The sequence below is a fragment of the Haemaphysalis longicornis genome, unplaced genomic scaffold (genome assembly GCF_048455015.1).
Source record: "Haemaphysalis longicornis isolate Haplotype H1 unplaced genomic scaffold, Haemaphysalis longicornis Haplotype H1 scaffold_3, whole genome shotgun sequence".
Taxonomy (NCBI): Eukaryota; Metazoa; Arthropoda; class Arachnida; order Ixodida; family Ixodidae; genus Haemaphysalis; species Haemaphysalis longicornis.
The window spans coordinates 103,052,760-103,065,580 of record NW_027526335.1 but is presented as its reverse complement, the minus strand read 5'-3'; the positions used below and the strand labels follow the sequence as shown (position 1 = coordinate 103,065,580).

Genomic DNA, 12,821 nt, shown 5'->3' with positions numbered 1-12,821 from the left:
TTCGGAGCAGTTCGGAGCAGTTCGGAGTTCTGGCTCCAGCAGTTCGGAGCAGTTCTGGCTCCGTGAGGCCGCAGAGCGCCCCAAATGCCCGCGCACGCACTGATGTCACTTGGAACAGTACACGTCATACACACGCCGCGCATTATCTTCGTATTTTTCTTCGCACGCAAACGGCGGCCACGACGCTAGACTTTCCACTGAGGGCCTTAGATTTTCCACTCGGCCCCTGGAGACTGGAGTAGCGCTGGAAAAGAAAGGTTAGTGGTCAGTGGGAGAGGCCTTCGTTCTACAGTGGACCTGAGCAGGATGATGATGATGACGACGACGATGATGATGTCCCACAGAGAGGATACTTCCTCGTTTCCTCCACATGTGTAAACTCCCCATGCGTGTAATAACAGAGCGGCAGCTTCAGTAAGCTGTGCACCTACAAATTGGGTATAAACCGATAAAACTGTTTAACCATGCACGATGAAGTAGAGACGTCTTGAGACGACACATCCGTAACGTCTAACTGAAGCGTATCCTAAGGTAAACGCAGACGCCTTTTTGCGCCTCTACGCTTGTGACATCTCACAAAAAGGCCAGCAGAGAACGAGCCAGACTGGTTCTCCACCGCGCCGCATGATGTGTTCGACCGCAATCATGCAAATGGAATCGAGGCGACGGCGGTTGGCCAGGAACAAGGACGCTTAATGGGAGACGACATGACTCGGCTGGCCGACGCCTACCGCGTCAGCTCCGCTCAAATGGCTTCGGTACGGACATCCCGGCTGCAGCTGCAGCTTCCCGGTAATTGTTTATCGCCCCGCCACGGGCACCGGGCTCGCGAGATTTTGCAAGCGGCATGACGCTATTGATTCGCGCCTGTGCCTAATTGAGGCCACGCCGGACAACACCCTACGATTGAGAGCTGCAAAGCATCTGTGCCTCGTTTCCGTCTTTCGTTTACCGAACTCGGGTGATGAGTTGAACTCCACACTTGCTGTTTTTATACCCACGGACTTAAAACCAAGAGTTCAAAGTTATGTTGTTGGTTGAGTAGCGCATCCCCAAGGCCTGCTCCACCGCAATAGTGATAAGATAGCCCCGCGGCTGTGTTGAGGCGCCTCGTCGTGACGAGGCGAGTGCAGGTATACGTAAACGTCAACGATGGGGGTGCGCGCGACGTGCTGACCATACAATGCAACGTAGCGCACAGTTTGCGCAGGCCTTGTGGCGTTGCAGTCGGGATTGAGAGTAACGTTTTGTTTGCATTATTACATGGTGGCCACTCGCCAAAAATTGGCACTTGCTGAGATTGACCCGGGGTGACGATTCGCAGGCAAAAAGAGACTCCGGGAATCCCAACTGGATTTTAAATTCGTGATCATGAGTGATTATTGAAGTCATTATATTTGTCCTTGGAGAGTTGGCCTTGGAGAGGCAAAATATACAGTCAATTTAATCTCATTTGTTTCCAACTACTGCAGCGTAAGCGAATAAAGGAACAAATATGACTAGATTGTCATGTCCGTCGTAGAGGTATACTGACCGGGCAAAGATTTTTTTATTTCTATTCAAAGACGAACAGGTTTTGCTATAGGCATCTGGAATATTTTAGCGATAGCGAGCGCGGGCTGAAAGCTCTAAAACTCGTAGGACGTGCTTCACTTCATGACTGCTAAAATTTGTGTAAGACGAAACAGCACTCCGGGATTTCATTGGTCCTACAATGTTTTGCGCCAAGCATGGACTTAAGACATACACATCGGAACGTAGGTGACCAATGGGTGGAACCTTTCGCGATAAAAGAAGGGTCTTTGTGGTGCCTTAAACTTGGTTTTGGCTTCACTAAAATATTAGAACAAGTAAACACCCGAGTTCCACAGTGAACAAGTAATAATAGCGCATCTACTCGTTAACTAAATTTTAGGAATTTACGCAGTCGTGGAGAAAATTTTGAATACCACGGAAGTGCGCGTCAGGCCGCATCGATGCTGCGCGTGGCAGTGGTTCCCCTGGTGTAGACACCCAGACACGCTCGGGTGTAAGAAGGTGTACACGCGCTCGGCGCATAAACAGACCCTTTTCACTCGAGTATCTGCACATTGTTGACTTCTGTCAAGCTCCGAATCCCTGTAACCACATCCCCAGCTGGCGTAGCAAGACCTCCTGCTAGCAAGGCTGACCTCCGTTTCCCATTTTCTCTCTCTCTCTCCCTTTCTATCAATTTCTTTAAAAAACATCGAAGCTGTTTCGCAAATCGTTGTTTTGGTTGTCCCAGTTAAAAAAACCAAGAAAATTCCGAGCGCACATAAGCACGTGCCTCGCGGCGACCACGCGGCAGTTAACAAAACCAAGAAAATGCCAAGCGCTCGGGTGTGCATGGCTCGCGGCGACCGCCCAGCGTCCCCGGTGGACGTTTGTAAAGCCACGCATACCCAATTAAAGAAACTGACCAAGATTGGCCACAATTTTTAAAAAAACTGCGTTCGCTGTAATCGTGGCAGCACTTCCTCGGAACGAGAAAGACACGTCATAGCGAACGCCCCTCCAAGGTGATGACCAATGACTATCACTTCCACAAATATGGAGGAAGCTCACACTTATAGCAGCAGTGATCGAGCATAGGTCGTTGCGGTAGCCAATAAGAAGCAAATCGTCCGCAATCGTGGACTTTAATAGTCATGATAATTGTGAAGGTTGCGTACAGCTCCGCTACCTTCAAGACTTACGCGTTAGTGTGAGCTTCCTTCATTTTTCTTATCTTTCTATTTCTTAGGCGCACTGCTGTGTGATATGGTGGCCGGGAAGTAGCGTTTTTAGACCGCCACACCGCGTTACCAGCGAAGTGGATGCGATGGGAACACGTTCTGTTGAGCATTTTTGGCTCATTTGAGAAAGGGCCTATTGTCGACATCTTGAATAGTCTGTGAATTCGCCTTCCTGACCGTAAGGGGTTTCAAATAGGCTCTCAGTTGTGACATGGTTCCGGCTCAAAAGAATTTGCATTGTGTATATACAAAATTTTGATCTCTCATTACATGTGATGGACCCAATTCTAAGACCTCTTTATCCTCCAATGAAATCGTGTTCATGACTGGCGCTTGAAGAAACTGAGTGAGCCCCTAACTTTTCTTTCATGATGGGAGATTGCACGTGGTATAGTAATGTCGCCGAGTCACGCCGCTAAGGTTTTTCCGGCTGAGTTCACTATTGCGGAGTGAATAATTCCGCGAAAGGTGCGAGGCGACAAATCGGCGATATTTCGACAGACCTTACTTCGCACGGCTGAGGGCGGCCACGTTGCGACTGCCCACTCGACGATGTTGACGCAGACGATGATGTTGACTTGATGTTGACGCGGACGATGACGTAGACGCAGATGATGATGTAGGCACTTCGACTGCTCTTGTTGCGTTTCCATGCTTCATGTACAAACTACGAGTGTTAGGCCAGCTTGCGCAATCTGGTGAAACATCATGTAGTGTAAGGAAGCACGATAATGATGATGATGATAATGATACTGATTACTAGTGGTATGTCATATTGCAGAAAAAAACTAATACCTCTATGTTTTTACTCTTCGTTTAATAGTAGTGCTGCACTTAGGGCAGGCTTAAAATTACTTACTTTTTCTGTTACAGATGGTAGCTTTCTAGGGAATATTCCCCTCTGTGATTGTTGTTCGCCAGCACCAAGCACAAGCACAAGTATAGCGCCATCTGGTGAGCCTCTCTCCATGCAGAATTCTGCCCACAGCACCCGTCAACACTGTTTATGGAAATCTGGGGACGTCCCATTTTTCGTCGAGCCAAGTAATGCGCCAGAGATGCTCACGCATTAAAACTATAAGCGAGCAGGTATCGTCAAAAAGCCCACATGTATTTGCAGGTTCTCTTCAGCAACAATACTGCCTTCCTAACGTCCAAAGGTCACCCACAATTGCGATTTGCTGCAGCGTGGTGGCGTATTTAATATGTATGCCCGGAAACATTACGTCGCATGTTAGTAACTTTTGTTTGCGGTAAGGTAACCCAGTTTCATTTCGAAGAAAGTTATTTTCGATTGCCACTACTTAAGACGCCTAGAGAAATTTCACAAGGCTTGAGCACCGTGAATTATCCAGAACATTTCACCAGCTGACGTTTCGCATGAGCTGGTGCTTGAAGCTGTTTAGTGCCGTAGAATCATAATCTGTCTGCTGGGATGTCGTAAATCCGTAAGCATAGGTTTCATGCTAGTTTTTTACGAGCAAAAAGATCACTGTTTTTGGGTGGGCGGAAAAGCATCGGAAGGGAGCAGTAGGTGCCTTTCTACTACAAAGAACACAACGAGCTGCAACCATCCACACTACTCTTAATGAGTTTGTGCCTTCTGTGATCGTAAACCAAATAGAAAAGGAAAATGCTATTTTATTTATTACTATGCTGCTCAAGGTTGATTGATTGTAGGGTTTAACGCACCGACGCAACGCCCGCGATGAGGCGCGCCGTAGTGGAGGACTCCGGATTAATTTTGACCACCTGGGGATCTTTATCGTGCGCCGAAATCTCGTACACACGGCGTTTTTGCTTTTCGCCTCCATCAGAAAAGCGGCCGCCGCGGTCGGGAATCGAACCCGCGACCTCGTGCTCAGCAGCACAACGCCTTAGCCACTGAGCCATGCTGCTCAAGGTTGACCTTCAGTGGGCGATACCAGTATGATTTTCTATTACAGGGTGAAGCGTTCTGCCCTCAGTATCGCATAAAGACACCAAACGACAGGGCATAAACGGCATCTTCCATACTATCAGACGATAACGTGGCACCGGTGTAGGCCATTGAAATGATCGGCCGGCCGCAAAATAATCCCGGGCACTCGAGCGCGTGGCAAAATGCATCCCCGCGCTATCTAACGTCGTACTTCCGCGGTCGAGACATCGATGTGCGCGTGCGTGTCGACTGCAGCGGAATTTTCTTGGCTTAGTTTTAAAACGATAGTCTTTAATTGGTTACATAAACACAAAAATCTGGTCATTCTGTGTGCCATTGAATTCAACCACCAGGTCAAGAACAGTTTTAAAAGATGCTCTAAGACGAAGATACTATAGGCGAGAGCGTTAAAAACTACTACAAGCGCTCCTATGGCTTACACAAAGCGACAACATTCAGTGCGAATATGCATCCAGCATATTTGAGGTAAAATTTAAGCACATAACCGAAAGTACTAGGTTTTTTTCTAAGTAAGAATATGCGGCGCGCCTCATCGCCTGCGTTGCGTCGGCGCATTAGCCCTACAATCAATCAATCGAAAATATGCGTTGTATTGGTTTTTTTCATAGCAAATGAACCAATGCACTAAAAAAAAGTTTCCGAAAGCGGAGACAAAAGCAAACCTTAAAACAATAAATACCTCGTCGAACTACTACGAGCAGAAAAACAAAACAAAACAAATAGTCCGGCGCTCCCAACAAATGGATATTGAGCATTGCGAATTCAGGTAAATTTAACTGAAATAAACAAGCTCTAATTGCATTCATTATAGGAGTGGTGACCGGGGAGGGGTGGTAGAGGGAGAGCAGAGGGTGTTAGGTGGAAGGGGTGGCAGATGGCTGTCGTCTTTTGTTGATATTTGCAGCGAAGCAAGAAGCTAGATGGCAATTTGTTATTGTTTTTGTGTCAAATCTACGACCGCGCCAGTCTCTGCTGGCGTGTTTCGCACCTTCCCCACTCCTTTGAGCACGTGTGCAAGGTGACCTTTCATCACAATTTACTTTAATAAACTGTTTCTTACCTAAATTCATTATATATTTCCGTGTGCCCATGCTTAGGTAACAACCAACCACATGTTTTATGCAAAAAATACAAAGGCACGATGGAATATATATGGCGTAAGTTCGTCACCGACACGAATAGGGTGTGGCATCGATTGGGTCGGGGAAGAGCGAACAGCGCACACTTCACCACCATCGTCCGCTGCCGAAGCGCGTGCAAGCGAGACGAATTGAGAAAATAAAGTGCCGCTTAGCGCCAAACGCTGCATAGAATCAGCTTCGCTTCTTCAAGCGAAGAAAAAGACAAGGCAGCGTGCGTGGGTGGAGGCTGTTGTGACTGGCCACCCGTGCACAGTCATCACTGTTGCGACGATACCTTGCTCCGTGCGCTATCGAAACGGCGCAGAGCGTAGCGATGAAGTTCTCGAGCCGACAAAGAGTTGAAGCGACATTTACATACAGTATGTACAAGGATAACAAACGGGTTACATGGCTCACACAAAAGCGACAGCACGTCTCAGCTCGGTGCCTCCGGAAAGTGCAGCCTTTACTGATGCTTCCGAGCTGTTTTATACCTCCGGTGGCCCATTGCAGCGCGAGTGGTTTGAATCGCTCCAATCAGGACTCTCGGCGGCCGAAGCTTAAATCCAACAAATGGAGGCGAAGCGGTTGCGTCAGCCGAGCCGCCACAACGGGAAAAGGGAAAGCGACACAGCGGCACCGTCTCCAGGCATGTCACTGCGTGTCTGCCGCGGGCCGTTCGTCCGAGGCATGATTTGGCCGTGGCGTTGAGAAGGGGAAAGTTGAGGCGGCACTGCGGCGCCTTCAAGTTGGGGCACGTCTGCCGCGGGCGGTTTGGGCCGGGCGCTCGGGCACAACAAGGCGCAGGCTCACATCGGCGTCTCCACACAAGCGCAGCATCAGATGGCGCGAGGATGTTTTTTGCCAGGCGCTCGCGTGCCCCGGCTTATTTTTCCGCCGGGTGTACTTTTAAAGTCAACAGTAGATCAGAGACCGGATGAACATGCACACGCCTTTCGCTCGCATAGTGGCCACCGTTGTTAGATGTCCGAGTGGAATTTACCCTATTTCAACTAAATATGTGTTCGGTTAACGTTAACAACCACCTTTACAGTGAGGATACGTATGGAGTACGAAATCTCAGAATGCTTACTGGTGATTTTTTGGTAGCTAAGCAGCAGTTGCACAGCGCATCGCCATATGTTTATACGTGTCGGCGATCGCTTGAGTAAAACATATATGGAAAATTTACATAGTCGAGAATAGTTTCCACACGCTCGCAGCCGTCAAGCGCAGCCAGCTTAATTTATTTCCGTTACACGGCCAGTGCACGGGAACATCGTGCCGCTGCAAGCCTTTATAAAGCGCCAACTCAGTTTTCCAAAAACCAAGACCCTGCAGAGGCTGCCGATTATTGCTGAGCATGTTTTGATAAGATGTGAAGCGAAAGCGTTTCTTTTGACTAGTGGCCCTATTCTGGGCACACAAAATTCACTGTGAATTCGGCGGAAGTCTTTTCTGGTTGGCTCTCAATTCCGCTCCCGTGCTTCCGTTTTACAAAGCAGTTGTGCGTGATTTCGTCATTTTGACGCTTCATGAGGTTTACTAGCTCCACTTTTAAAGTTTGCCTTATTTCTCTTTACTGAAAGTGCATAATTCGCGGCGGCCAATAGAAAAGTACTTATGTCCACCTCTCAAAATTTTCTGAGGTGAACCCTGCTGCTTGGTTATCATGATCTTCGGGTTGTTCCATCAAGGCATCTTTCATTTCTTCAGAAGCTGCCGTGAGAGCCCTCATTGCACCCGCTGCGCTGACCACCGGTGTTTGAGACTTGGGATTACCACTGTCGCATTGTGTTTCAAGTGATCTTGGAGTACAGACCAGCGATGAAGAGGCGCAGCAAAAAAAACATACGTTGTACAAGCCCGAAAAAGCTAACGGCTTGGCCGCAAGAATCTACAACATCCCTCAGACGGAGGAACTCTGAGATGACTTCAGGATTAGGCGCATTATGCAACGAACAGCCTTTTCGAATCATATATTACTGAAATACATCATCTATGTTTCAATGGGGGCAAATCAGCAGGAGGCTTAAACTTTTTCGAATCAAACCACCAAGTCTGACATTTTTTCCCACCCTGGAGGGGGCCCCTAAGCCCGGTTCGTTTTAACCATTTTAACCATGGATAATCTTCCCCTGCTTGCAGGCACTAAGAGAGCACTGCCGCCAACCTAGCCAATTAACACTTTTTCGTTGAAACAGACAGATACAAAGACGAGTAACTTACGTGGAGATGAATTTTGCGCACCCAGTACCTTGAGACACAGTGTTCTAACCTACTGGGGACTAGAACATCGCAAACGGACGCCGGTATCGTTCCTCGACAGGAGACGTCGTTGTGAAGGCTCTGCGAAGTCGTCACCAAACACCGCACCGCATGACGTTCACTAGCAATGCTCCACTTTGGGCTAGAACTACTTCGTTTCAAGTCTTCAATAGCACTTTTTTTCTTGGCAGAGGTGCAGCGACGGGTTGTTGAAGCCATGCATGGTCCGAGGCATCGTGACGTGGCATCGGAATGGCTGGTCCGCTGTTTGTTTCGTCGACAGGCCGGGACGTGTTATTGGGGACGGTGAAACCATCCAAGCTGCATAATTTGCTGCAACCATCTCTTGAGCTGTGGAGGAGCAGTCAATGTTCCTGTACAGGCTGTCCAGAAGTTAAACCGAGCTCGCTAGCGGTGGCCATACTGAACAGAACCGCACGCCGGCGCGATACATGCGTAGATGCACCGAAGATAGCGAAAGTGCGTCGCGCACCCGGGTGGCCCATTTCGATGTCCCTGATGCTCGCCTTATCGCCGACTGGAGCTAAGCCGCGCCGCCACCATCCCTGTCCGCAAGGGGCGCTTTCTTTTCTTTATCCAAGCCTTTGCTTACCGCTCTGAAGAATACTTGATCTAAAGACTCTTTCCCAGGAAACAATAAATGGCAAAAGCAAGGGCATTTTTAATGGGAGGCGCTGAAGCGAGAAAACCGGATATCCGCAAGCGGCGCTGCTGTAGAACACCAGAGAGAGAGAGAGAGAGAGAGAGAGAGAGAGAGAGAGAGAGAGAGAGAGAGAGAGAGTAAACGTTTATTAATACGACCCATGCCCGGGTCTGCGCTCTAGGAGGTTGTCTGCCACTCATTGTCCCTGGGCTTGAATCCCGGCGTATGCATTGCTTTTCTTTTTTATAAACACGTGAACATGAATAAAAGCAACTTCGGTGTGCCAAACAGCCACTGATTGAATGACTCTAATGATTATTGATAGTAAAAAATTTAGGCACAGAATGTCGTATAGGTCTTGCTGTCCGGTTAAGTATGGCGTAGGCAAGGTATGATGGTTCTACGCTTTTCGCAATCACGAATTCCTCTCTTCTCCTACCAAAGGCCACCTACTTGTAAGAGTGAACTGGAATATTTCACTTAACTGTACACGAGCAGCATTTGGAATCGCTTTTGCTTGTCAAAGTTGCCCTCGGGAAAAAATGCCATCAAGACCTCGCCTGACAAGCTCTCATACGAGATTGCCTACATTTTCAGGGGCATTCCTAACCAGCCTCTGTTTTAGAAAGAAAAAGTAAGTGGAGAGGAGACAACATCAGGTCGCGCATGCTCTTTAGCGGCAACAGCGGTTAAGCACGCACATGCATTCAGACTACTGAGTTCTTCCCACTTCACATCGCAGGCGGGTGTATTTATTTCATTTTTTAAAGACGCATCCTCACAACGCATGATGGGCTCTGCCGTATTAAGGAATGAGCGTACAGGGTTCTCACTGATTCCCGCAATTTTTGTTTTCCCTAATGGTGGATGATGGATCGAATATTGGCACTCCCATCCTAATGACGCTCGAGAATTATTTTTCTTTTGAAAGCGAATCAACAAGATTACGGGACTTCGACTTCTATTTTCAACATAGTTCGATCCGGTATCGTACGATACATTAGTGTTAGCGTCGGGAGAATGCTCGTTCGGAAAACCGCAAACTAGAGCGTTTAAATGACCTCGAGAGCACGTCGACTGCGCAACAAAGTTGTGTAAAGTTTCAATTGATTTCTTTTCAATTTTGAGTCCTATTTTTGTTCAACAACGTTTTTTTTTTAAAGTTTGTAATTGATTTAGTTTCAGTTTTCTTTTATATTTGTTTTCTACTTCTTCTCGTGTTATAAATCATCTGTTATATGGAACACCTTGATTCTTGAAGACACATTGAAATTCGCTTTGCTATCCCCTTCCGCCTTACGCTTACAACTACATTCGTTATGTCTCCTATGTGTTACACTGCTGCTTGTTTCCTTAAGCTACTGCCGAATTAAAGCGCATGTTTCGGAACGATTCGCGCTTCAAAGGCATTTGGAGCCTCTGGAGCAGCTATAAACGCGCACGCAAACAAAAAATTCCGGGCCATCTCCACTAACGTGAAACCTGTTGAGGGGCAGAGCATACAGTGTATACGTGTATTCTTGGCGCCTTGGCGTTTTTGCCCATGGAGATGAAACCGTTGGAGGGTAGAGGTATACAGCTTTGCTGTAAAAGTCTTGTGTCTTTGAAGCACGAAGGGTTCTAGCGTGAGGTGTTGGAAAATGACTGTCCCAGTGTGTTCCTTTAGTACGCGTTGCGTTCCAGCGCGAGGCGTTGCAAAGCGAATGTCCCGGTGTTTTAGTACCGTGGCTACATGAAACGACGACGACGACAGGAGACGCCTTTAGCCCGAGTATCTAAGGGGCTTCGCACCTAGAAAGAACGCACAGCCACCAAGGATTCCCGGTATTTGACACCTCGCGCTTTGAAAAGAAGCGGATAAAGTTGGCTTTGCCGCAAGACGTATTGATCTGAGGGAATCAAAAATTATAAAATAACAGCGTAATACAGCTTCGCTGCAAAGCAATACCAATCACCCTGAACTAAGGTCTGTTTTAAAACAAATTTTACGAGCGTTGGATCCATATGCAAAAAAAAAAATAAATGGTCCTACGCCGGAATTCAAACCCATGAACGCCGATTGAAAGGCGGAAATACGTCTACTACACCACGTCCCCTCCGGTAATTTCAAGCAGCGCCCCTAGCGGATTTCATAATTTGGGGCTTCAACTTGCCGGTGCCGCTCTTTACACTATTACAATATTCTTGTTCACAGTACTTTCGTGGCGGCATCCAACCGGCATCATTTTAGTCGAGTCGACAAGCAGTGAGTATTTCCTTCTTTCGTCCTGCATTTGGCCATTTTCTTCAGAAAACTTCGCACGACCAAAATATTCTTGTTGTCACTCACTCTTTGAAGTTGCTTCAAATTTTCGTATGTCAGATTTGATACACTGGGTCTTCATTGATGGCACAATTTTCGAATCACTTTTGATACGCTTTCTAACACAGCTATCAACTCCTCCGGGTGCTCCGGGCATTGGCACATGTATCTCATGTATCGTGCTTTGGTCATCTGCATCATGAATGCGTGGAATTTCCACAGGCTCTAGAGCGATTAGTTGAAAAAGCGGCCACTCAAGCTGATCACATTGCCGACCTATGAGAAAGCCTGATCTCCACAGGCAAGGCGTCAAGGAGATTGTCGACCAGTCTCCCTTCGTCTTGAGCAAAGAATACGCATCTCACGCCTAAGAAGCCCCAAGATGACGTTCGAAGGTACATGCCTGGGCATATTCCCCTTGTGACGAGCAAGCGACTTTAACGTAGGAGCTGCGTACCAAGCGCTAGCACGGTTAGCGCAGTTGTGTTGCCGAAATGCAGTGTAGCTATCTGCTTAAGAAAACAGTGCAATGCTGCTCGAATACCCCAAGCCATAACACTGTAGCTGGCAAGAGGTAACTGAAAAGCCCATTGTATCATATGATACATTCATTAAATGTTTGCTGATTTGAAATTTCTTTTTTTTGTATGAATGAAGTCACATTAGCCCTAAATAAAGGTGCACACGTGTCCATGGAATTTTGTTTGCCTGGAAATATGTTTGGGACTTGTGGGATTAAATCAGCGTGGCTTTCGTTGTTTACGATTCGCTTGGCGACGAGTTCGTTAGGGAATGTGGTATTACGCTATGGAAATTCACTTTGGCACGTGCGGCCGAAATCACCCGTGCCTCCAGGGAACGCATGAAAAAAAAAATGCATGCGGGTTTTGTAATTTCCTTTACCATCCAATATATAGGCACTAAGCTAAATCGAGCAAGCGAGCCGATGGAAGAGCGATTACTTCAGTTCAAATTGGCTTTAATAGATAAAGGAAATAAACTTATCCAGAATATTACAGAAAACAATTGTGTCCTTGCTTGAGGAGCACGCGATTGGTTGTCTTTTGCAAACTTGAAGGAAGAGATCAATACAATGGGGTGAAAGTGAAACAAAAAGTTGTATTGCATTCATTCTATAAATGCATTCATTTTGGACCGAAACAGCAGTTTAAGACGGTTGAAATCCTCACTCATGTTAATTACCCCGCCAGAGCGCGGAGGGTCTCAACGTATCCTGGTCTCTCGAGGAGGTTGCCCCAATATGTATTTACTTCATAGGTCGCTTGCGTAGGTAGGCTATGATTAACACGTTCTGGACTGCTGTCAGACATCTCCGAAATACTTCGAATGATAGTCATGTCAGCATCCCTGGGTGTCCGAAAGGCCATTCTTTCAGCAAGGCTTTCACTACCCATGCGGTGGGACGGGGCTATAGACTTGCGGCAGCGACAAAACAACATACCCTATAATAATTTGTTTGAGTTTGTTTCTTCTGTGCAATAACGCGAATTTGTATGGAAGTAGCGGGTGTTCGATTGGCTCACTTCCCTAGTTTCATTGAGCCCCTATTTGTACGGGAAAAGCAATGCATCAAATACCCCCATGCAATTCTTTTTTTTTTCACGTGTTTCATCGAGCCAAGCATAATTCTGGATACAATATTCAGTAGATTCATCGTCGTTTAAATTGCGTGGCGCAACAAACTCGTAGCCCAGCAAATCAAGAAACACGGCGGGTACGCAACTTGAAAGTGGTGGCACTTCTGGAA

General features: G+C 47.2%; 1 protein-coding gene across 1 annotated transcript in view; it reads right to left on the bottom strand.

Moving 5' to 3' along the window:
* The window catches only part of LOC144174972 (cell adhesion molecule Dscam1-like), a 675,942-nt gene extending 667,295 nt beyond the window's left edge, over positions 1-8,647 (bottom strand). The window contains exon 1 of the mRNA XM_077703965.1: positions 8,049-8,647. The gene's annotated coding sequence lies outside the window, so the exon portion shown is untranslated. The remainder of the gene's footprint in view (positions 1-8,048) is intronic.
* Between the last annotated feature and the right edge of the window lie 4,174 nt (positions 8,648-12,821).